The following is a 25,516-nucleotide window of genomic DNA, read 5'->3' on the forward strand; positions in this document are numbered from 1 at the left end:
CCCCTGACAACACACATTTATAGTGGACCCAGCCTGGGAGCGAAATACAAACCAACCCCAATTTCTTTGCCCAGTTACTGTTTGCTTTCTGTAGATTGTGCCTTCTCAGCTGTGATTTGCAGCCCATCTGCTCCTCTCCCAGGTGGCTGTGTCACCGAGTGCCCGCACTGCCTGTTGGCATTATGCTGGGCACTGCCGCGGGCCAGTGTCACAAGATGGAAATGGGACTTGGAAAGTGCCAGGTTCTCCTGAGGTTTTAGCCGTAGCCCTGTGGTTTCATTGTCTGCATTGGACACACTGAGCCTCCCTCACACTGAATAGCACTTTTCTGTGCCAGACATGGACTTGGGCACACTTCACAATGAGATGGGATCAGCATCTGGCCATACATGTGCACGTCCATGAGTCAGGGAGGGGCTGTTATGCCTAGAACTAGTGATTGCGCTGCCTGTGGTGATGTTGGTACCTGCCCTGATACTTGTGCTCATCCAATCGGGGAACAGAAACAGTCTCATTCGACTTATGTGGCCAATCACAATGAAGCAACACAGCTTCTAGCGTAACTGAAATGTGCAGCGTTGGGTTGCTGGAGTGGCCTTCTCAAAAGTGTTGAGTTTTTATGTTCCCCTCTTTTTCTTCTCCTCTCTAAACTCGGTGGCCCTAATTTTTTCAATTCCTTCTCATAGAGGAATCATTCCAAGCCTCCAATCATTTTCTCTGATCTGTTACTGGAGTCTCTCTGCTCTATCTGTTTGAGAAGGAGTGATCCAAACTGAATTCTTAATAATAACGATGATGAGATTTTATATAGAATATTATCAAATATGTAAGTACATCAAATCCTTGGCTCAGCTCCAATTTTAGCACTTAGAAACTGCAATGATGAGTACCCTGTGTGATAGACCCAGGCCAGTTGGGAACAGCAGAATAGTAGAAGGGAGATTACTGGCCCCTGGATAAGCAGTTTTCTGACTCCCTCAGGGAGCTGATGGGCAGGATGCCTTCGGAAAATAACATGAGGGGGAAAGGAGTCCAGGAGAGCTGGCTGTATTTTAAAGAATCCTTATTGATGTTGCAGGAAAATACCATCCTGATGTGTAGGAAGAATAGTAAATATGACAGGCGATCAGCTTGGCTTAACAGTGTAATCCTTGCTGATCTTAAACTCGAAGAAGAAGCTTACAAGAAGTGGAAGATTGGACAAATGACCAGGGAGGAGTATAAAAATATTGCTGAGGCATGCAGGAGTGAAATCAGGAAGGCCAAATCACACTTGGAGTTGCAGCAGGCAAGAGATGTTAAGAGTAACAAGAAGGGTTTCTTCAGGTATGTTAGCAACAAGAAGAAAGTCAAGGAAAGTGTGAGCCCCTTACTGAATGAGGGAGGCAACCTGGTGACAAAGGATGTGGAAAAAGCTAATGTACTCAATGATTTTTTTGCCTCTGTCTTCACAAACAAGGTCAGCTCCCAGACTGCTGCACTGGGCAGCACAGCATGGGGAGGAGGTGACCAGCCCTCTGTGGAGAAAGAAGTGGTTTGGGACTATTTAGAAAAATTGGATGAGCACAAGTCCATGGGGCCGGATGCACTGCATCCAAGGGTGCTAAAGGAGTTGGTGGATGTGATTGCGGAGCCATTGGCCATTATCTTTGAAAACTCATGGCAAACGGGGGAGGTCCCAGATGAATGGAAGAAGGCTAATGTAGTGCCCGTCTTTAAAAAAGGGAAGAAGGAGGATCTGGGGAACTATAGGCCAGTCAGCCTCACCTCAGTCCCTGGAAAAGTCATGGAGCAGGTCCTCAAGAAATCAATTCTGAAGCCCTTAGAGGAGAGGAAAGTGATCAGGAACAGTCAACATGGATTAACCAAGGGCAAGTCATGCCTGACTAACCTAATTGCCTTCTATGAGGGGATAACTAGCTCTGTGGATGAGGGGAAAGCAGTGGATGTGTTATTCCTTGACTTTAGCAAAGCTTTCGACACGATCTCCCACAGTATTCTTGCCAGCAAGTTAAAGAAGTATGGGCTGGATGATTGGACTATAAGGTGGATAGAAAGCTGGCTAGATCATCAGGCTCAACGGGTAGTGATTAATGGCTCCATGTCTAGTTGGCAGCTGATATCAAGTGGAGTGCCCAAAGTGTCGGTCCTGGGGCCGGTTTTGTTCAGTATCTTCATTAATGATCTGGAGGATGGCGTGGACTGCACCCTCAGCAAGTTTGCAGATGACACTAAACTTGTAGGAGTGGTAGATACGCTGGAGGGTGGGGATAGGATACAGAGGGACCTAGACAAATTAGTAATGGTCTCAAGTTGCAGTGGAGGAGGTTTAGGTTGGATATTAGGAAAAACTTTTTCACTAGGAGGGTGGTGAAGCACTGGAATGGGTTACCTAGGGAGGTGGTGGAATCTCTTTCCCTAGAGGTTTTTAAGGTCAGACTTGACAAAGCCCTGGCTGGGATGATTTAGTTGGGAACTGGTCCTGCTCTGAGCAGGGGGTTGGACCGGATACTTCCTGAGGTCCCTTCCAACCCCAATATTCTATTATTCTATTCTATGATTCCCTGAGTGACCAGAGCAGGGGCTGCTCCAGGCTAATGAGAACACCTGACTCCAATTAACCTGCTAAGAGTCAGGTGAGGCTGTTAAGCACCTGACTCTAATTAAGGCCCCTCTGATGCTATAAAAGGACTCACTCCAGTCAGGCCAAAGGGAGCCAGGGTAGAGGACGTGCGTGTGAGGACCTGGGAGCAAGAGGCGTGTGAGAAGCTGAGTGAGTAGCCATACTGCTGGAGGACTGAGAAGTATAAGTGTTATCAGATATCAGGAGGACGGTCTGGTAACGAGGACAAAGACGGTATTGGGAGGAGGCCATGGGGAAGTAGCCAAGGGAGTTGTAGCTGTTGCACAGCTGTTCCAGGAGGCACTCTAGACAGCTGCAGTCCACAGGGCCCTGGGCTGGAACCTGGAGTAGAGGGCAGGCTCAGGTTCCCCACACACCTCCCAACTCCGGATCAGACACAGGAGGAATTGACCTGGACTGTGGCTTCTACCAGAGGGGAAGGTCTCTGGGCTGTTTCCCGACCCACAGGGTGAATCTGTGAGGCGAGCAAATCCACTGATAAGTGCAGGACCCACCAAGGTAGAGGAGGAACTTTGTCACACCTGCAAAGAGAATATATTGTAGATGGTTAGACCTTTCCAGCTATGCTGCCTATCTGCATACAAGCCCCAGGCTGTTCCTCACAATATGGTGTCCAGTGGTTTATCCAGCCTAGGTTTAAATACTCAGACAATGAGGCTTTTGCCACATCCTTCAGGAAACAATTCCACATTTTCATCCAGTAAAACCCTGCTTCGGTGCTGTTTGACATTCAGAGTCAATTTTCCTTTGTTCGCTTTCATTCTGTTCCCCTTTGTAATGTCCTGCACAATTCCTTCCCCTCCTAGGTAGTCACACCCTTCAAACACTCACAGACTGTAGTCACATCTCGCCCTGTGGCTGTTCCTTTGCCAAGCTGTACCAGCCGCATTCCGCCCTTTCCATCCCTCCCACCAGCTTTCTAATGAATCCTTTTGGTTAATCTTCTGGGGCCAGGCCCAGCAGGTGTAAAACAGAGTATCTCTGTTAACTGCAGTGGAACGTTGCTCATTTACACTAGCTGAGGATCTGCCCTGATGTGTAGTTTTGCATCCTAAGTTAATTTTCTTATACTCCTGGGTCCCTCTGTTGCTTGAGACACAGCTGAGCACATCATCTGCCTTTGCATTCGCTCGTCTTCTGGCTCCTGCTTCTTCTCCTGCTGTGCTGAAGACTCATCCAGCATCTCCGCATTCTTCTTTCTGCTCCTCTGCCATTTGTCTTTGGTTCCCTCCTCTTCTCCGTACCTTGAGCCACCCCCTCCATGCTGACAATGTCCAAGCCTCCCTCTCCAGCCTCCACCCTCTCTTGTAGCCTCTGGTGGCTTCTCTCGGGCATCCTGCATCCAACTCACACTCGCTACAGAATGAACTTCTTCAACTGACAACTCCGCTCGCTTTCCTGTCCCCCAGGCCTGCGACTGTGGTGTCCTTGACTCATCTTTCTCCTCTTTCCCACCTGGTCACCACAAGGCTCTAGAGCCAATCTATCAAAAGGGTTTTACTTTGTATAAATAATTAAATATGGGGCGGGGCTGAGACAGCCCAGTGGGCGGAGCATTGACCTGCAATGTGGGAGATTCCAGTTCAAGTCTCTGTGCCAAATGAGGCAGAGCTGGGGCCTGAAGGTGGGTCTCTTAACACCTCGGTGAGTGCCAGGCTTGGCTTGTCAAAACCAGGAGGTATCTGCAAAACATTTTGGTTTAGACAGAGCGGCGTTATTCGGCTGGAAAAAAGATTGGTTGAAAAACTTTTGATCAGCTCCACCTTTATGCTGTCTGGGTTTCAGTGGTGGTGGTTTCTTACCATCCCAGCTCCTGGCCTCCTAAACCAGGAGTGGCAGAAGGTCCCTAAAAGTGTGCAGGGGGCAGTGGCACTGAACTGTGCCTCGGTCCCTGCACCACCCCTTCTCCCTGAACCCCCAACCTTGCTCCTCCCCTTCTCCCCAAGGCCTCACCCCTACACCGCCTCTTCTCCCCAAGGGCCCGCTCCCATGCTGCCCATTCCCCCAAGACCCCGTCCTCAATCTGCCCCTTCTCCCCAAGCTCCCTGCACCCTCCCCCTCCGTCACTTGCCCTTATGGCTGGTAAAAAGTGAGAGGGGCCTGGCCCCTTGGCTCCCTTTCTTCTGGCATCCCGTCCTAAACCCATTTGTTGCTTTGGATAAACAGTTTCACTTCCTGTGTTTCCTGTTCCATATTTGCCACTTAAAATATCCTTTGAAGATTGTGCCCTCGTGACGATTTCTCCATTGACCAGTGAGCATCACCCCATATGAGCATCTTACTACCCTCTGTCCAACAGCCTGTGCTTTGGGCCCAGGTCTGTCCTGGCTGGTGAGGGTCAGCAGAGGGGAGCTGAGTCTGATGCTGGTGAGGGTCAGCAGAGGGGAGCTGAGTCTGATTCTGGTGGGGATTGTCAGCTCCTGCCCATAGGGAGGCCAGCCGCTGTGTCCAGAGAATGACGCTTATCGCACTGATGATCTGGCTAGCTACTGCCCCGTGTGCAGTCTTGCAGTTTTGGTTCAGAGTATATAGAAGGTTGTGGCACAACAATTTTCAGACAAACTCAAATGCCTCTGGCAGCCTTGAGTCCTGGCCTTGTGCTTTCAGGGCTGGGTACTGCACTGGTAGCCTTGGCAGGCCTTCCCCTCCTGGCGATGGGCTAAGATTGTGTGCCTATGCCAGGATTGCTACCTCAGCTGCCTTCAGCCCTGGGAGTGGCCAAAGCAGCACGTTATCACTGTGCGGCATGGAGCAGGGCTCCTGCTCTCCGAGGGTGTTCTCGTGTGGAGCTCCACGGCATGCCCCCCCTTCCTTCTCAGTGTGTATGGGGCTGCTGGAAGGGCTCGCAATGCGATATGTCTGCAGAATGCTGATGGCACCCAACTCTCCATCACTGCTTCACCAAGCCCAGCCAGAACTCCTGACACCGGACACATAGTGAGACTAGCACACAGGTGAGAGCTGGTTGGCTGAGATCAATCTAGGTAAGATAGTGGCTTGTGGTTGGGGAGCAAGCAGAAGGTAGCTGAGGATTGTGTCTGTCCCACACAGTGAGGGCACGTGTCTGCCATTAGTTCCCAGGCTGGGTCTGCTGTGAAGCATGTAGATTGCCACGTACTTTCAGGAGCAAAAGAAAAATGCAGAGCTGTTATTTACCAGGCTGCACGTGGCAATAGACTGTATAGGTAAGGGGTGCAAGGAGGGTCTGGGTCACAATGCAAACTGCAGGCACGCACACAACTAAAATTAATTAATTAAAAGTTTTATTGGGGATAGTTACAAGGGGTAGGGGAGCAGCGTATGATTAGCTAATAAGGTTAATGGAACTTAAAACATACAATGGCTAAAGTATTTACTATTAAACAATATTTATAAACAAAGATGCAGTAAACAATATTTATAAACATGGAGGCAGCATTTAGTAATAACCAATACTTACGAATACAAACCAACTCATTACGACCGGCAAACGTAGAAACTCTGCTTAAAACACGTGAGCTGAGAGAGGCTTCAAGGTGATCAGGCTTGGTTACGGGTGTGTACAAGGTACACAGGATTCGTTTTTCTTTCTCCTCTTCTGCCTGCACATGGCAGACCAGCCTAAAATACCCACTATGACATCATAGAAGTGTCATAGGGGACGGGGCCCAAAAACTGTGTGTGTTGGTTTCTGATTGGTACAAGCAAAGTTTGCACCAAGTAGGGGAGCAGGTGCCTGAAAGTCTGGCTTCGCCCCCAAAAGGTGAGGAAATGCATATAGTTCAGAATGCGTTTAACACTGACTGACAAAGGAAGAGGCCAGGGCAATACCGGTATGGGCAAGTCTTTAGGATGCAGACAGGAACTTATCTTAACATGTCCCCATGCCCTGGCCGAAATAGTTTGGCCGAAAACCTAAAACTTCCGAGTCAGACTCCTCATTCTCACCTACGAGGGGATGTGCTTCGGAGGTGGAAGCGATGTAGGCCGAGGCAACAAACTTGTGAATGCAGGCTTTAATGAAGGCACATCCGAGACAGAGAAGAGCGAGCCCAACCAGAAGGGACACAAACAGGGATTGGAAATAGGATTTGTAGGGCGCAAGGCCAGACCAATCGAGCCATGACCAAAACTGGAAGGACTCTCGTGACTCTTTGACAGTAGAGCTCAACGTTTGCAGGTCTTTAACAACTGAGGACAAATTAGGAGAAATAGAAGGCAAAGAAACACAACATTTATCAGCAAACTCGGGATATACTTCAGCAAATTTAGTACAAAATGAGGGAGATTGTAACAAATATTGAATTATTAATCTATTTTGAATACTATACTGAACAAGGGAATTTAACTGCTGGTTAACTAAGGAGAGACCTTTGGCCGTAGTATTAGCAAGCATTTCAATAGCAAGGGATTGAAACAGCACTTGATCACGTAACATCATATAACCGACAGGGTTAAAACTAACAACAGAGGAGGCGAGGGAGGAAGCTGCTGTTTGCAAACGAGTCCAAAACGAGTGGGTACTATGACGGTGTCGGTGGCTAGATGGCAAGGTATAAATACCTCCCCCCTGTAGATACAGGGTGCCAATGGTGCATATACCCCGGGGGTTGGGAGGAAGCACAGCAAATGCGACATTACCGCAAATCCAAAAATGACCGGGTCTTAAGGAAGAAATTGTGGTATGGCTCCACCTATTATTATTCACGGAGAAAAAGCTGGATGCACGATTGATACATGCAGCCTCAGCATGATGCGTATGCTGGGCTTGGAACAGATACGTATGTGTTATGGAGGTATAAAAGGTTCCAAAAAGAATGTTATAATTAAGAGGATAAGAACAATTAAGGGGAGGGGGGTAAGTGTAAGTAAGAGTGGGTTTAGTTAGGGAGGTATTAGCATAAAAGAAACTCCACGTAGAACAATTAGAATAAATACCCACCCAAGTAGGGGCTGGGGTTAAACTATTACCAACAAAAGCCCAACAATGAGATGCTGGAACTCTAATACTATCAATTAAAGGAAAGCTATGATCACTTCGACCTGAAGCATTAAGAACTGGAAACACATAAGAATTAAATTGTGAAGAACAATTATTCCAAACACTAGAAGCAGCCCATTCCACATAGGGGGAAGAACAATTTACATTAGACAAATTAAATGAAGAAAAATTTTAAACTATTGGTACAAATTGAAAGGGTAATGGATATTTAGGTGAGAACTGAGTAGAGCAAACAAGACAATCTTCTGGATTCAGCGCTGACAGGGACTGGTTTCCGCTGACCTCCTGCACCCAGTAGGCGGTGAACCATGTTTGTAGTCCACCTTCTCCTAAGGGTTCCGTGGGCAAAGATATTGTGAGGAAGGGCAGTATAACCTGTAAAACAGAATAATAGGAGCCCTGCTCAGGGGCATTAGTTTGTTTATTAAGAACTACATTTGCTGAGCCAGTTATGATGAACTAGCTTGTTACCGGGGGTACTTGCAGCCACTAAGTAGGTGTTAGGGTACTTGCCAGCCCGGAGAATGGTGGTTTTTATAGGTTTTCGATGGCCAGAGGCTTGGGGTTCTGTAAGCCAAACCAATTGGCCGGTGTTAAACATGGGGGACCAAGGTGGCTTAGGTGTAGGTGAAATGTGAAGCCAGTGAGAGTAACTTTTGTTGAGTGCGATAAGTACCTGGGGTAAAAATGAGCTCCAGTTTTTTAAATCAGGGTTGGGGTTTGCTGTTCGCAACATAGTTTTAAGGACTGTGATTTCTCGCTCTACCACACAATTGCTTTGAGGATGATATTTAGTATGGATGTGAAGGGAAGCCTCCCATCTGAAAATGAGCTGTTCAATGCTTTTGCTGGTAAAGGGTGGTCCACCATCTGCTTGGACTTCAGTGGGAGTGCCCCAGGCAGCTGCTGTTTGCTTAAGAGCCACAGCGACAGTAGCAGCATTGGTTTTATTAAGAGGAACACAAAAGGATTGTCGAGACCCCAGATCGACAGTAACTAAGGCTTTTGGAAAACGACGAGCACCTGGCAAGGGTCCTATTAAGTCAATTTGCCACGTACTACCTGGGGCAAAGTGTTCTGCAGCGTATGCAGAGCGCTCATATCGGGGACGATTCATAGTTTTTACCTGCACACCCTGCAAGCAGGACTGAACAATGAGCTCGCACTGACTGCGGCTAACGTCAGGCTTTTGGTTAGAAAAGCTAGAAAACAGGCCATACAATTTTGTGGGTGCTAAGTGTCCCCATTTTTCGTGGAGCCAGCGCAACAGCGGATCTGCCTGTACGGCAGGATTTGCCATATGAACTTGGGAGAGCTCTCTCATTCTTTGATCAAGACTGGAATGCAGGGGGTTAGAGTCTGGTCGATGGGAGGGACAGTGCGTAACGAACCAAGGGTGAGAGAATTTACGAATTAGGGCAAAAATTTGGTCCCACAATTTAACAAAAGCTGAGGGAGAGGCTTGCTCAATTAAAATGTCTAAACAAAATTGAGACTCGATACCTAAAACAACTTGCTTGTTGGCAGAGTGGGCATTAGCAACATGTTGGGCAGCTAAAATAACGCCTTGCACCTCGCATTCTTGTGCAGAGCAGGAGGGGGGCAGCAACTGCACATTAAAGTGATTACATATGGAACAAAGAACTCCTGCCCTAGGGGATGGTGAGGTGCCCCCGTCAGACACAACCCAGGGATCATATTTTACTTCAATGCATAATAGTTGGTGAAGGGGGGGGGCTAAGATGTTATCGCTAGGAGTTAGGGTCCATGCCTGCTAAGCTACCTCAACCTGGAAACATAGAAGCTGCCAGGTGCGAGTAGTGCCATGAAACTCGGGTGGAGGGATACTTGTAAGCCACGGGATTAAATGAACACATGGTCCAGACAGGGTACCTGGGAAAGGGAGTTGGGACCAGTCTTAACAAAGCACTGCCAGGCGGAAGCACTGTCTGGGGGGCTTTCTACCATCCACGCAGGGCTAGGCGGTTGCAGCCATTTCTTTCAGATACAGCCCTTACTGCATTGTCCATGCTTTCTCCACCTCTTGCACAGATGCTGCAGAGGGCTGCACTCCAAGAGTCTGACTCCACAGCTGCTGGGAGAGTGACATGCATCCTCTAGCTGTGCTCCGGCCTGCACCAGAAAATAGCAGTGTGACTGCAGTGGCAGAGACGGCTCAGGCTAGCCACCCACGAAACATACCCAGGGGTCAGGTGGGATTGTACTTGGGCTGCTAGCCTGAGCCACCCACGTTACCATGGTCCCACTGCTGTCTTTAGGTGCTAGCCATGCGCTGGGAACTGCATCTCCCAGCAGCCGTGTAGATGGACCCCGTGACGACCTGGAAACAGAAGCAGGTGCGGAACGCTGCAGCTTCTTTATGGAGCACTGTGTCTCAGAAGGCGCCCGTGCCACTGTGCTGGCTCCAGCATCCCTGTGGTGCCTGGGTCGCGGGGTAGAATTTAAAGCATTGTTTTTTCCTTATGGAGTCCCCAGTAGTTTGGGACCTGCCTGCCTGAGAGATGCTCATCTCCATGTGCCCCTGCCCCTGCTGAAATTAGTGTGGATGTCTGAGTCACCCCCTCCCCTGCTGCATAACAGAGAGGCAGGGCAGACTCTGTCATGGCCCCAGACCTTAGAATGCAACCCCTGCCCCCCCACGCTGGCATCAGGGGCCTGTTCTCAGAGCCAGCTGCTGACCCAAGCTGGGGGAGGGAGGGGCTGTGGGGGCAGCTGTTTGCCTGGGGAAGGGGAATATTGTCACACTGGGTTTTTACTGAGCCTGGTTGTTTTTGGCAAAGGCACCTTAAGCTCAGGCTCTTCTCTGAAAAGCTACCTAACTAAATAAAGCCCCTGCTCTCCCTACTAGGGTTGGCTGCCTGTGGTCCTGGCCTGAATGACCAGGCTTCAGGGTGTTAATTGCCTTGGCTGGAGAGTCACCCTGAAGGCATCTCAGCCTGCATGGAAGATGCAGGGCTTCTCTAACGCTGAGCCTTCATTCCCAGCATTAATTCTGTCCCGTGTGAAATACGGTTCACGGCCAGACTAATCTGTCACAGACACCTCCTGTCGAGGGACGGAATTTCCCACGCTGGCTTCCTTCATCAAGAGACAGCCCATCACATCCTTCACCCCCCAAGCCACGTCCTGCAGGGCGTTCGTTGCCTCCCTCTGCTCCCAGCAGGGCCGTGCCCTAAGCTTGCTGCTAGGTGCAGCCCCCAGGCGCACACCAAGCGCTGGTGGGTTTCCTTCAGCACGGGCACCTGGTGGACTATGAACGTGCTCTGCCTGCATGTTCCTGTGGCACTACAAGAGCACAGAGCCCCAGATGGTAAAAGGTGCCATCATCTGGGGGCACAGGGGATGGATAACCCCAAACTAGCATCATCTATCAGGTTCTGCCTAATTACGAGGCAGAAGCTCCATGAGATGCCCCAGGGGACCATGGCAGCCTGGTACCAATGGCATTTGCCTGTTGGAAGTGCAGTTCCTTAGTGCCATGTACCTCTACTTCTCTGGGCACCTGTTCAGACTCCTCCAGACCTCCTGGCCTGCTGCATCTCCCATGGCTTTCCTATCCTCCACGTCCTGGTTCAGCCCAGCAGACTGGCTCGGAAAGGCAGCTTAGACCAGATCATGTTTATATGCCTTGCGCTTTACCCAGTTTGAAACAGCTTGTTACTTTTTATGCTCCCCCCAAAACAGTGGCTGGTTTCTCCTGAGCAAGAGGAAGCCAAACACACCCGGAGCTTCTGGGCCCAGCCAGATTGAAACTCTGATGAATCTGGAAAGGCAATTTTTTTTTAAAGTACATTTTTTAAAATGTCATCCCTTCAAAACACTGTCATGTTTACCTGACTTCCCAGGAAAACTCTACTCAGGAATGAGCTGAGGGATACTGAATTTCAGGAAGCTCATTGTCTTCTGAGGGAAGTCAAGGGGTTGTGAAAACTGGGCTTTGTTTTTCTTTGCTGTTCAATATGGTCTGGTGTCATGGCAGCTTTGGCTTCCCCCATCACTGCTTTCTGCAAACAGTGCCTGCCTCTAGGCTGGGATGGGTCAGCGAGTGCCAGTGGGCATGGTGTGTGTTCTCATGCGGACCATTATCTGTTAGAAGCAGGACCAAGAGTCTAACAACGGTATTTCCAGGAGGCCCCTTGCAGGCTGTAGCTGCAGATGGTGATAACTTTCAGTCATTGCTGCCCTAGATTGGATTTGGACTGGCAGCCTCAAGGGACCTCCACCCTCGCTCTCAGCTGCAGCAGGTAAGACGAGGCGCTGGTGGGTTGCTCTGTCTGAGCCTCACAGAGCAGAGGTGCCAGGACCTGGAAGCACAAACCCAGCTGCCTGAGTGTGCTCGGGCTGGCCGCCCTTTGACCCCAGTGATGGGCAGGCCAGCGGGAGGTGTTGTGGTCTGGTTTAATGTTTCCTCTCTCTGGGTGATTAGCAGGTGCATAATTGGCTGTAATCGCCATGCCAGGGCTTAATTACACCGACAGTCACTCTCCATCTCAGTGACAAATGCAGGGGGAGGAAGGGTCAGTGAGGTCAGTCCTGTCCCCACAGGCTTCCATTCCTCTCAATTAAAACTTCAAAGCACTCCCGAGAGATTCATGGGCAGCTCCCTCCCTGGAACAGTTCCCTTCACGCTGACAATTAAACTCTTCTCAGTGTTGTCAAACAGCCCCGCTTCCCCCATCTCATCCTGCCCTTTGCCAGCCCCTGCCACAAAGCGCCCCAGTGCCCTCCTCTCCTGCGCCCGCATGGCACGTGACCCGTCGGATCAGAGAGAGCCTGATCGGCCGCTCTGCAAATTGCTTTTCTACTGACTAATTAACACGCTGATGAGATGAGTCAACATATTAATAATAATTATTGTATCGTCTCCTTTGATTTACAAAGTCAAACAGGAAATGATTTTGTTCAGACATTGAGTATCTGAAGAGGCTGAATGATTTCTGCAATGCTAATTACAAAGAGAGCGCCTGGAGCACCAATGGCGCAGCCCCCCACCCCTCCTCGTGGTGTCCCCTGCACCTCCACTAGGACCTCTGGCAGCTGGCACTGCAGCCTCCGCCCTCCTGCCCTGCTCAGTCCCAGGGGACAGAAAGGACCAAGCCACTTGTATGGACAGGACAATGCAAAGAAGATGATGTCATGCTAATAGCTGTATTAAATCCCTAAGCATGTCCGGTGGGATCTAGATACTTCCAGAAGCCTTAGGCAAGCCTCCAGTCAGACTGAAAAACTGCCCCTTCACTAGTGAACAAAGGGTCACCCTCTCTCGCACTGCCGGTGTGGCCAGTGCTGGTTCTCGTGTAACTCGCAGTCTGTGGTTGATGTGGGACACTCTCTGTCATGGCAGCCAAAACACTTTCACCACCTGTCCCAGGGTCCCACCTGACCCCACCCCCTCTCACAGCCCCGCACCTGGACGCACACACACGTGGACACGCGGCGGGGCAGTCTCACTATGCACCAACACGGATGCATTTGCCTTTGTGAAGGCTCTTGGCTCTGAAAAGAGCTGGCTGCCTGCTCCCGTCAGTCTGGGGAGAACTGAAGGGCAGCTTGCTCTAGTAGTGAGATCAGGGGGAAAGGTAGATCCCCAGCTTTACCATTCACCAGGTGGCCTTCGACGAGATGCTCAAATTCTTCATGCCTTATCTCTCCTCTCTGCACAATAGGGCTCATAATACAGACCTGCCCCACAAGGGGCTAATTGTGAGGGTCAGTCACTCAGTGATTGACAAGTGGTGTGAGATCCTGGATAAATATCCTGGTTATTGTCATCTGCTTGCTAATGAGGATCCTGGCAACTGCTCTGTGAACGCAGACGCCATTGGAGATCTGGCTGCGGAGCCTGGTTTGTAATCTCTCCGTCTGTCTGTCTGTCTGCCTGTCTGTCTGGGTAACGGTCAGTTGCCTGCAGTTTGTTGCTCAGAAGAAATTGCTGCTTGTTTTTTTCCAGACTGATTTCCTGGTAAGTGACAGGTGCCTCGCTCTCTGTCACTCTCAGTTCAACTGTGTGGCTGCTTTTGGGGGCTCTGAATGCAGCCCATGAACAAAAAAACCAGCTTGTCCTCACTCTGGAATAATCCAAAAAGTATGCAGTGGAATTGCACCAAATATGCTTAAACAACCAGCTGAGATGCACGCCACAGGAGAAGCTGCCTAGAGTGTTTGAGTGTTACTGATGAAAGTTTCCTGCTGGTGAAGCGCCAGCGGGTGGCTGGGGGCTGATCTCCTGCATCAATGGAGCAGTGACAGCACAGACAGCGGGAGCGTCTGGCTCACTACCCCACTACAGACTTCTCCCACTTCTGGCTTGGCCTCTCTCCCGAGCCCGCTGCCAGGAAAGTCAGTGAGCGATTGGGACCTGAACCCTCCCACCAGACAGCCAGTCAATGGCATAAGCTCTTGGATCGGAGTGAGCCAGGCCGACTTTTTTTCTGCAAGGCATTTGTACCATCACATGACTGGCGAGGTGCTCCCTACCCCATGGCCAACCCCTCCACTAGCCTGGGTGCTGTTGGCTTGGAGAGTTCACAGCTCTGGAAGGCATGGGCGTAGAACGGAGATGCTTTGTGGCCTACAAGGACAGTGGCCATTGTCAGACCGCCTTTGAATGCAGGAACTCCCATCTGCATTACATGTAACTGCCTAGCACAGAACGTGGTGGTGGGGCCCTCCCCTCCGGATGCGACCCCTGAGCCATGGGTCTGCAAGTGCAGCAGAGTCTCAGGCGACTGTGGTCAGGAATGTGCTGCCTGGAACCCCCTTGGCCTGCTGTGAGATTTCCAGGGGTTTCTCCGGCAGGTCAGGGCTCTGCCTGTGTGAATATTGGCACTGAGAGCGGAGTACAGAACAAGCCACAGTGCAGCTAATACTCATTTAAAAATGGGTACGTCAGGAGGAACGGAGCCTTTGAAAATAAAGATTTAAACAAGATAAAAGCACTTACTGCTAATTCCCCGGATGCCGGTCACTACCAGCAGTTAACAGCTTGAGGTAGAGCTCAGGCTATTTAATTGCCTAACAAATCCCTTGTTAGCCATCACAGTGACTGATTTCATGGGGATTGTCGCTATTAAAAACCCCATTTAATGCTTTATTGCTACAATAATGTGAGGTTTTTTTCCTCTTCCACTTGACAGTGCTGGGTGGCTCCTGGGAAGGAATCACATCTCAGTGCCCTTCGGGGAAGAGCTCAGGACATTTCTGGGGGCAGTGACAGCTCCTCTGTGCTGCAGAACCAGCAGTGAAAGACTCTGTGGCTGTCCCCTGTGGGCGGGATCCCAGGCCTGGGTAAGTCTGGGGTCCCATGGCTTGGCACAGCCAGGGAATGGGAGCCGTTTGGGGGATTGTCATGGAAAATAGCAAGGCTGAGGCTCTTTCATGGAGCCAGGCTTTTCTCCTTGTGTGTTCATTCCGTATGACTTCCCCTCCTCCTCCTCATCCCTCTCCATTGCACTGCAAAGGCCCTGGGGAGATTTCGGAGCCTTTGCTCAGCCGCACAGCTATCTGCTGTTTGCATCTTTTCCCTTTTATAATCTGGTATTTCTTTTTTTATAACTTGTGTTGACTTTAATTTAAATTATTAAAGGAGCCCCTGAATGCAGATGGAATCGCGCTCCCTCCCCCCGCCGCGCACTCGCCACGCTAATTATGATGTCCTCATTTTCGTCTCGCTAGGGGATCTTATCACAGTGACGGTGGCCGAGCTGCATTTAGTAAAAGCCACTTCAAACTGGCAGCCAGAAGCAGGCCAAGGCAAGTGCAGCTGGAGAGGCCAGGTGCACGCCCAGCACCCTCGTTATTGAACTGATCCTTATCCCCTCCTCCTCAGGCCCCCGCTCAGCATCAGCTCTGCCAGGCTCTCCCGGGAAGGGCAACTAGCCATGTGGCCCTGTAATTGCAGTAAATGAGAGAAACCCTGAAAGTCACAGAGCTGCCTAATGCCTGACCCTGCATGCTGGAACCCACACACACAGGACGGGAGTGTGTCCCACGCTGGTGGCCCAGGAGCTAAGGGATCTAGTGACATTCACAGGTTGATGTGAGATCACTCCAGGCCCTCTTCAGGCAGGACACACACTGGGTTAATAAGAAAGGGCCTAGCTTTGATATAGTTCTTTTCATCAGTGACACCAGCTTCCCAGCAGTCAACGTTACCAGGCGCTCAGATGCTTGGTTTGGACAAGCTCTCAGTAGCCTTTGCTAGAGCGAGCTATCAGGGATGGGAAAGACCTCTCCAGATGAACCCTTCCGACCAGAGGGAATATTCTCAGGGAATCCCAAGTGGTGGGACATCCCCCCTCCCCATGGGGGTCTGGTCTGGGGCCCAACAGACCCCTCAGCAGAGAGACAGCCCCTCCTCTGTTGTGCCCCAAGGAGCTGTCAATCTAAATAGGCTGTGAATGCAGTGAGGTCCTTGGGGTTTGATGAGTTGGTGTTTCCAGATGCTGAGCCTCGGAGCGCTTCCCCCTTTGCGGTGCTGATCGCTCACAGCACCTGCAGAGATGCAGCACAAAGCCGTTCCCACCCACTGTGACTCTCGTAGTGAAGGGAGTTTGGGCTCTGGCTGTTTTGCCCATTGTAAGTAGAGGGAGCAACTGACCCGCCCAGTGTCGTACCTGCCCCCATCCCCAACAGCTCGGCGTGATGGAGGATGGGACCGGGGAGCCACACCCTGTGCCCGGCATGTTTACACAGCGCAGCGGATAAAGGTGACGACCGGCTGCTCTCTAGCAGGTTGCGCCAGAGGAGCTCAAAGTGCTTAGGAAACCAAACCGTGGAGGCGCTACACCACCGCCCTCCCCATCAGGCAGGGGAGGGTTTCGCAGAGGGGAAAACCAAGGCACAGAGAGATACATGAGGCACCGAGGCAGAGGTGCTGACCCCATGGGTACTCCAGGCTGGAGCGCCCCCTCCTTCCCCCAGACCCTCCCACCCACCGGTTGGCCCCACTGATCAGCGCCGCCTCCTTCCCCCAGAGCGTCCCACCCACTGGTCAGCCTCACTGATCAGCGCCTCCTCCCTCCCCCAGAGCCTCCCACCCACGGGTTGGCCCCACTGATCAGCGCCGCCTCCTCCCTCCCTGTGCCTCCTGCCTGCTGCAATCAGCTGTTTTGCAGCATGCAGGAGGCTCGGGGGGGAAGGGGGGGAGAGCGAGGATGAGGTGCGCTTGGGGGAGGGGGTGAAATGGGGTGGGAAGAGGTGGGGGTGGGGCGAGGGTGGGAAGAGGCGGGGGGGAATTGGAAGGGGTGGAGTTGGGGTGGGGCCTGGGGCAGAGCACCTCTCGGCACATTGGAAAGTCGGCGTCTGTGCACCCAGTGGGGCTGTGGCAGCCTTGCCAGGCCAGGGAAGAAGAACAGGCTGCTGGCTGGTTCCAGGAAGCAGGGCTGAGCACAGCAGTAGCATCTCAGTCTTCTGCCCCGGAGCTGGGGTCGGGGCAGGAGGAATCCTTAGCCCAGGAGCTAGGATCTTCCTACACTAAGTGATGCTGAAGCAGAGCTTGGCTGTCCTGACGTGCTTTCCATTGACGTTTTCCTTGCTCTGTGTCTGTCGCTGCTCCCGCGGTTTCAGACGCTAGAGTGGAGGCCAGGATCACAGGACCCCTCCTGCCACCCCTCCTGGTGAATCCTCCCAGGGTCTCTGGGCCTTGCTGGAGCTGCAGTGTGATCCTCCCAGTGACCCTGGGCCTGGAGGGCTAGTCCAGAGAGGATGGGTCTGCGCTGCCTGTTACAGGCAAGATTCGACTGACTCATTGTTACCTGTCAGGATCTCTGCGCTGTTATCAGGTGCTGGCTCCTGTGTGTGCCGCCTGCAGCCAGGCCTGTGCTCGTTCCATGGCTCCACACGTTAGGCTGGAGAAGTCTTTGCCAGAGAAGCCCCTTGCAGTCTGCGCTTGGAGGCAGCACAGCGAGTGGCACGCTGAGTCAGGCGCACTGGTGGCTGCCCCAGAGACAAGTGGTGCACATAAGCAGAGCCCTGAGAAAGGAAACCTGTTTACATCACGGAGAGCCCAGTCGCTGCTTCGCACTCCAGTTCTAAGATAGGTCAGAGTCAAAGAGCTCTGCCACCCCAGCCTCCCTGCCTGCTGCTCCCCACAAATGTCCCAGGCCCCCGACCTGCCTCCGCTTTCAGATAGCAGCCTGTGTGTCAAGGGTGAGAACTCAGCTCAGGAGCCATCAGACCCCTGCAAAGGGAGGAGAGAGCGAGGTGTGGGGAAGGCCAGACTGGGAAGGTCATGGGCCTGCTGGCCGGCAAGCACCACATCATGTTGAGTGCCAGCCTTCAGTACAGAGAATGAGCCATGTAGCTCTGAGAGCCAAGCCTTGGTGCCAAGGGCAGAGGCTGCACAGGAGAGGCCCTGTGGAGGTGGGGCAAGGTCTGACCCCACAGATGTGGCCTTATCAGGGGGCCAGAGGCAAAGAGCAAGCAAAGACCATCTGAAAAGCAGGAAGGACCCCTGCAGGTTTGACCTTGGGTTGAGGCCAGCCAGGGGTCAGACTGGGCTAACAGCATCACCCTCAGTCACCAGTGTAGTGGCCACCTGTTATAAACAGATAGCTAAGGGTTAATGTCTCTTTCACCTGAAGCACCTGACCAGAGGACCAATCAGGAAACCGGATTCTTTCCAACTCTGGGTGGAGGGAAGTTTGTGTCTGAGTCTTTTGTCTGTCTGCCTGCTTTCTCTGAGCTTTGGAAAAGTAGTTTCTGCTTTCTAATCTTCTGTTTCTAAGTGTAAGGACAAAGAGATCAGATAGTAAGTTATATGGTTTCTTTTCTTTGGTATTTGCATGAATATAAGTGCTGGAGTGCTTTGATTTGTATTCTTTTTGAATAAGGCTGTTTATTCAATATTCTTTTAAGCAATCGACCCTGTATTTTGTCACCTTAATACAGAGAGACCATTTGTATGTATTTTTTCTTTCTTTTTATATAAAGCTTTCTTTTTGAGACCTGTTGGAGTTTTCTTTTCTGGGAAATTTCAGGGAAATTGAGTCTGTACTCACCAGGGAATTGGTGAGAGGAAGAAATCAGGGGGAGATCTGTGTGTGTTGGATTTGCTAGCCTGATTTTGCATTCCCTCTGGGTGAAGAGGAAAGTGCTTTTGTTTCCAGGACTGGGAACGGAGAGGGGGAGTCACTCTGTTTGGATTCACAGAGCTTGTGTCTGTGTATCTCTCCAGGAGCACCTGGAGGGGGGAAGGGAAAAAGGATTATTTCTCTTTGTTGTGAGACTCAAGGGATTTGGGTCTTGGGGTCCCCAGGGAAGGTTTTTCAGGGGGACCAGAGTGCCCCAAAACACTCTAATTTTTTGGGTGGTGGCAGCAAGTACCAGGTCCAATCTGGTAACTAAGCTTGGAGGTTTTCATGCTAACCCCCATATTTTGGACGCTAAGGTCCAAATCTGGGACTAGAGTTATGACACCACCCAACTGAGCATGCCCAAGAGGTGCTCAGCAATAATGTAGAGAGGCCTTGCCGTCGGCCATGGGCAGCAAGCGTGCATGGCACGAGCAGGGTGAATGTGTGTGATCCAGGAAACTCTTAGTGCCAGTGGGGAGGGGGTGCAGAAGGTAACAGGGATCTTCTGGGTCTGGTATACACAATCCAAGAAGTGTCATGAGAGGTGTCAACTGAAAGCCAGTGTCACACTGGTCATCAAAATCATGGCAAGACACATGTATGGTTATTATAAGTAGTGAAGTACGTAGGCTGAATATTATGTTCTTAAGGTCTGTACCTAGGGACAGGTCCCCAGGTTTGCTATCAGACAACAAGTGTTTCTTTAGCTGGCTGTTTACATGTGAATTAAGTATTGCATGGGTCACAGTTGGCTCCACCCACCAATCTGAACGAAATGCTAACAAAAGGTTGTGAAAACTTCAAAGAGAGAAAAGTTACAGGGAAGCAAGCAGTGATGGGGGGACGTTACCCTATCTGGAGGGGCACATCAGAGGTTTTGTCAAGTGTATTTAGGGAACAAAGAAGGCCCCCTTCACCGAGTAAGGAAATGGACAGTAAGTTTGCTTCATGAGAAAAGGATCTCAGCCAGGCTTGGGTGAAAACCCTGGGGAGAACTTTGGATGAGAGAAGTGTCTGAGACAGGGTTAGCCTGTGAGTTAAGTGTAGTTTCTAGGAAGCATGTTATGATTTTATTTTATATGTAGCCGTTTCTTCCCAGTATTTTTACTTTCTCTCACTTCACTCTCTGGTCTTTGATAAAACCTGGATCAGTGTTTTCATTATAAATATATCTCAGTGCTGTGTGTTCCGCACAAGCTGTGTTCTAGGGTAGGACTCTTAGGGGCAGTGTATTGCTCTTTTGGGAACCGTAGACCTGGTGAGTCTGTGAGTGTTCAGTGGAGAAGGGGCTGGATTCTGGCTTGTCACGTTCCCCAGAGAGCCCTGTTCTTTGCTTGCCCTAAGCCCCCCTCCCAGTGACACATCACAGCAGAGAGCTCACGCGCTATCTGGTGAGCCATCCTGGTGTTGCACCTCATGGCACTGACAGTAGGGTGGGCAGGCACCTTTTCCAGTACACAATTGCAGTTAATGTCTCAATGGGCTCAGCAGGGAAAAGACAGAAAAAAGATGTTGGTGTCATTTGTGCCCAATTAATTGCGACAATGGCTTTAACGTCCTCCCCCACACATTTCCCAGCAAGATGGAGAATGGCTTTCCACTCACTCCAGTGAGGGGACATGCTTGAGAATGAAAAGGCTGAGATTGCAGGAGTGCCCAGTTGTGCTGTATTGTGATTTGCCACACTCTCTAGTGCTGTGTTGTGTTGCAGTATGATGTGCCACACCCTCCAGTGTGGTGTTGTGTTGCAGTGTGATGTGCCACACCCTCCAGTGCTGTTGTGTTGTGCTATGGCATAACATGCCGCACACTCCAGTGCTGTGTTGTGTTGCAGTGTGATGTGCCACACTCTCCAGTGTTGTATTGTGTTGTGTTGCAATGTGATGTGCCACACTCTCCTGTGTTGTGTGATGTGCCACACCCTCCAGTGTTCTGTTGTGTTGCAGTGTGATGTGCCACACTCTCTCCAGTGTTGTGTTGTGTTGTGCTGTAGCGTAATATGCTGCGCTTTCCAGTGCTGTGCTGGCCTGTACGCAGTGCCTGGAATCACTGCATGGTGCATGTCCTGGCTCCTGTCCCCTCAGTTCCACCCTGGGCCCACTGGGTTTGCTGACTCTTCTTATTGCTTTGGTAGGACAGGGCCCTGGACAGGGCTGGCAGGGTTGGGGCAAACAGAGGCTGGAAACGTTCACTTACCAACCTTAACTCAGCTCTTTTCCTACCCCAGAGAGAGAACCCCACATTGTTACTCTACCAAGGCATTTATGTTCATGTGAATAACAACAGCCTGATCTGGTGCAGTGACACGACCCCTCACTCTTCCCCAGGGTATCGGGAAGGGGCCTCCCTAGCTGCGGGGCTCGGGGGCTGTTTTCCATGTGTTCATGGCGGATGTGAAGAAGTTCAGCTGGCCAGTCTGGAGCATTGGCTTGGGAGCTATTGCATCAGTGAATGAGGCCATCAGAGACTTGGACCAGGATGATGGCGGAGGGGCTGTAATCATGGGCTGGCTTTGTGAGCCATCGAGCAATGGGAAGTGAACGTGGTGCCTGGGGCAAAAGGCCAGAGAGAAGATTGAGGTTCCATTTTTCTTTGAGGATTTCCAAACTCCTGCTAGTTACACCCTGCTGAGGCCTTGTCTTCACTGCAGAATTAACCTGAGTGTCGGCTCTGTCCTGTCTCCCGTCCACACACAAACCCTTCACTTGAGCGTGTTGCACCTTTGAGGCTGCTTATACTGTGCCACAGTGCAGCCTAGGGGGGATGTGAACTGCCACACGCCACAGAGCGTTGCACCCGAACTGTCCTGTGTGGATGGTGCTGGCACAAACTAAAAGGTACCTAGTTCACCTTAGCGAACAGGACTGTGCTAACAGAGCTAGGTCCACACGGGGCAGCTAAACTGCACCATTTTGGGGTGCTCTGCAATTGCCGTGGCCTGCACTGTGCTGCAGGGTAGACAAGCCAGACCTCGAGTTGGCTGCCCTGGCTGGGGGTGCAGGCTAATGTTCGTTGGCTGCTGACCCAATCGCTCTGTGCATCTCCAGTGTCATTTCACAGTGTGGCCGCTCTCACTGGAGCTGGCCTAACTCGAATGCAGATAACTCAGGTAAACCCTGCAGTGAAGACAAAGCCAGGCTGCTCAGCTGTCCGATGCTTGTTTGTTAAGTTTCACTCCAAGTCCCCAAGTGTGCTGAAGATGGAATCCCTACAATTCGGGGTAGCCAGCGGCAGGGGTTATGAACTCTGCAGGAGTCCTGCACCCAGTGGGTATGTCGACTGCACTTGTCACGGAGTCCCCGGGCGATGCTCTGGAACAGCTCCCCACAAAGCCAGGCAGGACTTTGGGGAGCCTCCTCTCCCTTGGAGCGGACTTGTTCAGGGCAAGAAGCTCACACGTCTTCACCTCCTGGGTCTCTCCTTGGAGCATTCAGCATCCTCTGCCCCTCCGCACGCTTCCCACAGCGAGCCCACCCAGGAGGGGTCCTGGGGAAGCCGCAGGGTCCTGCACCCCCACTTTGCAGTCAGATGTGACTCTCAGCCAGCCAGTAAAACAGAGGTTTATTCGATGAAAGGAACAGGGTCTAAAACAGAGTTTGTAGATACAGCGAACCAGACCCCTCGGCCGGGTCCATTCTGGGGGGCAGTGAGCCAGACCCCCAGGTCTGCACTTCACTCCTCGTCCCCAGCCAGCTCCAGGCTAACAACCCCTCCACCCCCTCCTCCTCTGCTCAGCCCCTTTCCCGGGCCAGGAGGTCACCTGATCCCTTTGTCTCCAACACCTTCAGCTGGCTCCTTTACAGAGGAGGGGCCCAGGCCATCAGTTGCTAGGAGACAGAGTGTCAGGCATTTAGGTGCACTGGCCCTTTGCTCTGCCAGATACTTAAGAACTGCCATGGGGACACTGAGGCATCAAGACAGTATTCAGAGAAAACATTAAGAACATTCCCAGTTCGTCACAGTCCCCAAGTGTGCTGAAGATGGAATCCCAACAATTCGGGGTAGCCAGCGGCAGGGGTTATGAACTCTGCAGGAGTCCTGCGCCCAGTGAGTATGTCGACTGCACTTTACACGGATTGCAGTACAGGTAGGCATACCAGAGCTGGCGTTAATCTAGCCTGGGTAACAATAGCAGTGAAGGTGTGCTGGCATGGATCCTGCGCAGGCTAGCAAGCTGATGAGCTTGTACGGGGGCAGCTAACCTGCGCCTCTTCACTGCTACCTGGTTACCTAGGTAGGTAGATGAAAGCTGGCAGGGTATGGCTCCCTGTTTTACAATCAGCCTGTAAACTGCTGGGTAGACATACCCATTCTCTGGTCCTGCACAGTGCTAGGGTCGGAAAATGGTCCTACCGAGCTGACACGAGGCCTTTCTGAGTGCCATCCTGGGCACGCTGCTAACATGTCTGTCATGTGGTGTCTCTGGGTTGGATGCACAAGATGCCTCAATGTAGCTATCTAATTTTGGAGGTGATTTTTATAGTAAGCAGAAGTTCATTTTTCCAGAGCGAATGACTAACTTTTCAATTATGCACCAGCATATTTCAATATCCCCTTTGAACTCATTTTCCTTGAGGCCTAATGAATGCAACACACAGGGAGTTCCTCTCTTTTTCAGGCAGGTCTGAGCTCTGGGACACAATAGAAAGTTTGGAGACTTTTCCAGAAGTGAGTGCATTTTGGAAGTTGCAGGTCTCCTAAATGGCAGGTCCAATCCACCTTCAACCTTGTAAGATGCAAAGAGGTTCTCCTCCAGCAGGAGACTAGAGATACAACATTTCTGCCAGGAAGGAGGTTTGTTTTTGCTGGAGTTAGAGGCAGTAGGAAGCGTGAACTATGGGGTCATAGTTTCATGGATTTGAAACAATCCCAATGTCATTTCATCCCTGCTAACCACGTGCTCACGTGATGCGCTGCAGAAGGAGCCAGTGCGACAGGATCCAGACAGCATATTATGGGGTTTGGCAGAGCAGAGCCAAGAGTTCTCAGCTGTAAGTGGCTCTGCACTTCCGGGAACCAGCATGTCCTGCAGCCTGGAAAAGCAGGGCCCGTGCGGCTGCTTCCAGCATCTGGGGATGACAGGACCAGGGCCATTTCGATGGGCTTGGTGTCTGGTTTGAAGGAAAGAGATTGAGCTGAAGTGATTGGTGGCAGAGGCCTTGCAGTCCGGGGGAGGCGCACATGAATTTAGGGTCAGATTCTGAAACATTTCAAGTGACATTTCTAAGGGCTTGGTTCAGATCTGAAAGATCTTTGCTTGTGAAACGTGCTCGCACCATGTGTGTCATATTGTTCTCGAGTGGCTCCTCCGCATACAGGATAACAGCCTACTACTTCTGCTACTCTAGTACTCCTTTGACTTTAGTAGCCGAGGTCTCTGTTATGGATCTGAAGGTCCTGGGTTCAAACGCCACTGCTGAAACACAGGGTGGGGGCGTGTTGTAGTAGTAAAGCCCAAGGGTCATTCCTAGCCCTTGTGCAGCATGTCGCTGCGTGAGCAATGCAGGATGCAGTGTGCAGAGGGGTGCCAAGCAGCGTGACACTGCGTGAGCCATTGGCCTGCCATTCCCTCATGTTTGCAGTGCAGTGCATCTCTCATGTACGCGGGTGTAACGTCAGTGGGATTACCCTGGTGTGAGCACAGTGGGAATCAGGCCCATGCTCTCTCTCAGCCATTTTGTTGGCTTTGTGTCTGTAATGAACTGTGGTTCATCACTAGAATGGGAAACAAGGTTTGTGTCCAGTTAGAGCAGAGCAGTGGGTCTATTTTCGTGTTCTTGCAGAGCTCCTGACAAGATTGGTTATCCCTGCTGCCAACACTGCCCTACCATGGCCAATCACAGCCGCGGAGGAGATATGCAGAGCAGGAAAACCAATTGCCAGGCTCCCACCTACAGCCCCAGTCCCAAGTGTGGGTGGCACTCGGGCAGATCTGCCAGATACCCCAGTGTCCTAACAGAGTCCAGGCCTCCCATAGCAGGCAAGGCGTGAGTAAGGGCTAGGGGCCTGCCCCCAATGTCATGTTGCATGTCACGCTCTGGTGGGTCATGCAAGGGACTAGTACAGTGTCTGGAGCAGGGGCAGCATCATTCCAGAGCTCCAGCCCTCTCCCAGCAGGGTCTGAGCCCTTTCCACATTCAAATGAGTCTCTGCTACAAAGCTTCTGGTTGCCTCCTGCCCTCCCACCCTTCCCCACACAAACACACGGGATCCCTCCCTTTGGGGGATTGGGCCCTTCAGCCCATTGGCTGGGCCCCACTGCTGCACCCTTTGGGGCTTCCGCGTGAGTGGCACCGTGGCTTGTGCTGGGATGTCCCTGGGCTGGGGAGAGGGACTAGGGCTCAGGACCAGGGAAGGCAGAAGAATGGGGTAGTCTGGGTGGAAGGAGAGAGAGAGGAGGAGGACAAGAGAGGGAGGTGGCAAAGCAGGAGACCTGGTAAGTTTAGAGGAGCCCTGGACCAGGCGGTCCTGTGCCCCGCACCTCGGTGTTGAGCTTGAGCTGCCTGACCCCCAGGTCTACGCTGGTGAAGTTCTCAGCTGTATTCAGAGCAGGGCTGATGGCTGAGTCTGGGGGGATCACTGGTTGGGGCAGCCACCCAAGGAGCAGTGTGCAAGGAAGATACGGGAGAGCCCCAAGGCACCTCTCCGGTCAGGCTGTCACATTGCAGCCGCAGTGTTTGCTAGATGCCAGCAGGACATCTTGTGCTGCCCCTCAGTCGAGGGCCCCTCAGTCTAGGCACAGCAAACAAATCTCTGAGAGGGAGGCTTGAGCAGGGATTATTACTACAGATTTCT

The 25,516-nt window shown here is 51.5% G+C and overlaps 1 protein-coding gene across 5 annotated transcripts in view; it reads left to right on the forward strand.

Annotated features, from left to right (window-relative positions):
- EPHA8 (EPH receptor A8) overlaps positions 1–25,516 on the forward strand; it is a 124,428-nt gene that overhangs the window by 25,434 nt on the left and 73,478 nt on the right. The window contains exon 1 of one of the 5 annotated variants that reach the window (XM_030537446.1): positions 11,503–11,890. The exons of 3 other annotated variants lie outside the window; for them this stretch is intronic. The gene's annotated coding sequence lies outside the window, so the exon portion shown is untranslated. Of the gene's footprint in view, positions 1–11,502; positions 11,891–16,937; positions 17,687–25,516 lie in introns of those variants that run through there. One more of the 5 variants, XM_030537447.1, reaches the window with a different exon arrangement.

Source organism: Gopherus evgoodei, chromosome 18 (assembly GCF_007399415.2).
Source record: "Gopherus evgoodei ecotype Sinaloan lineage chromosome 18, rGopEvg1_v1.p, whole genome shotgun sequence".
Classification (NCBI taxonomy): domain Eukaryota; kingdom Metazoa; phylum Chordata; order Testudines; family Testudinidae; genus Gopherus; species Gopherus evgoodei.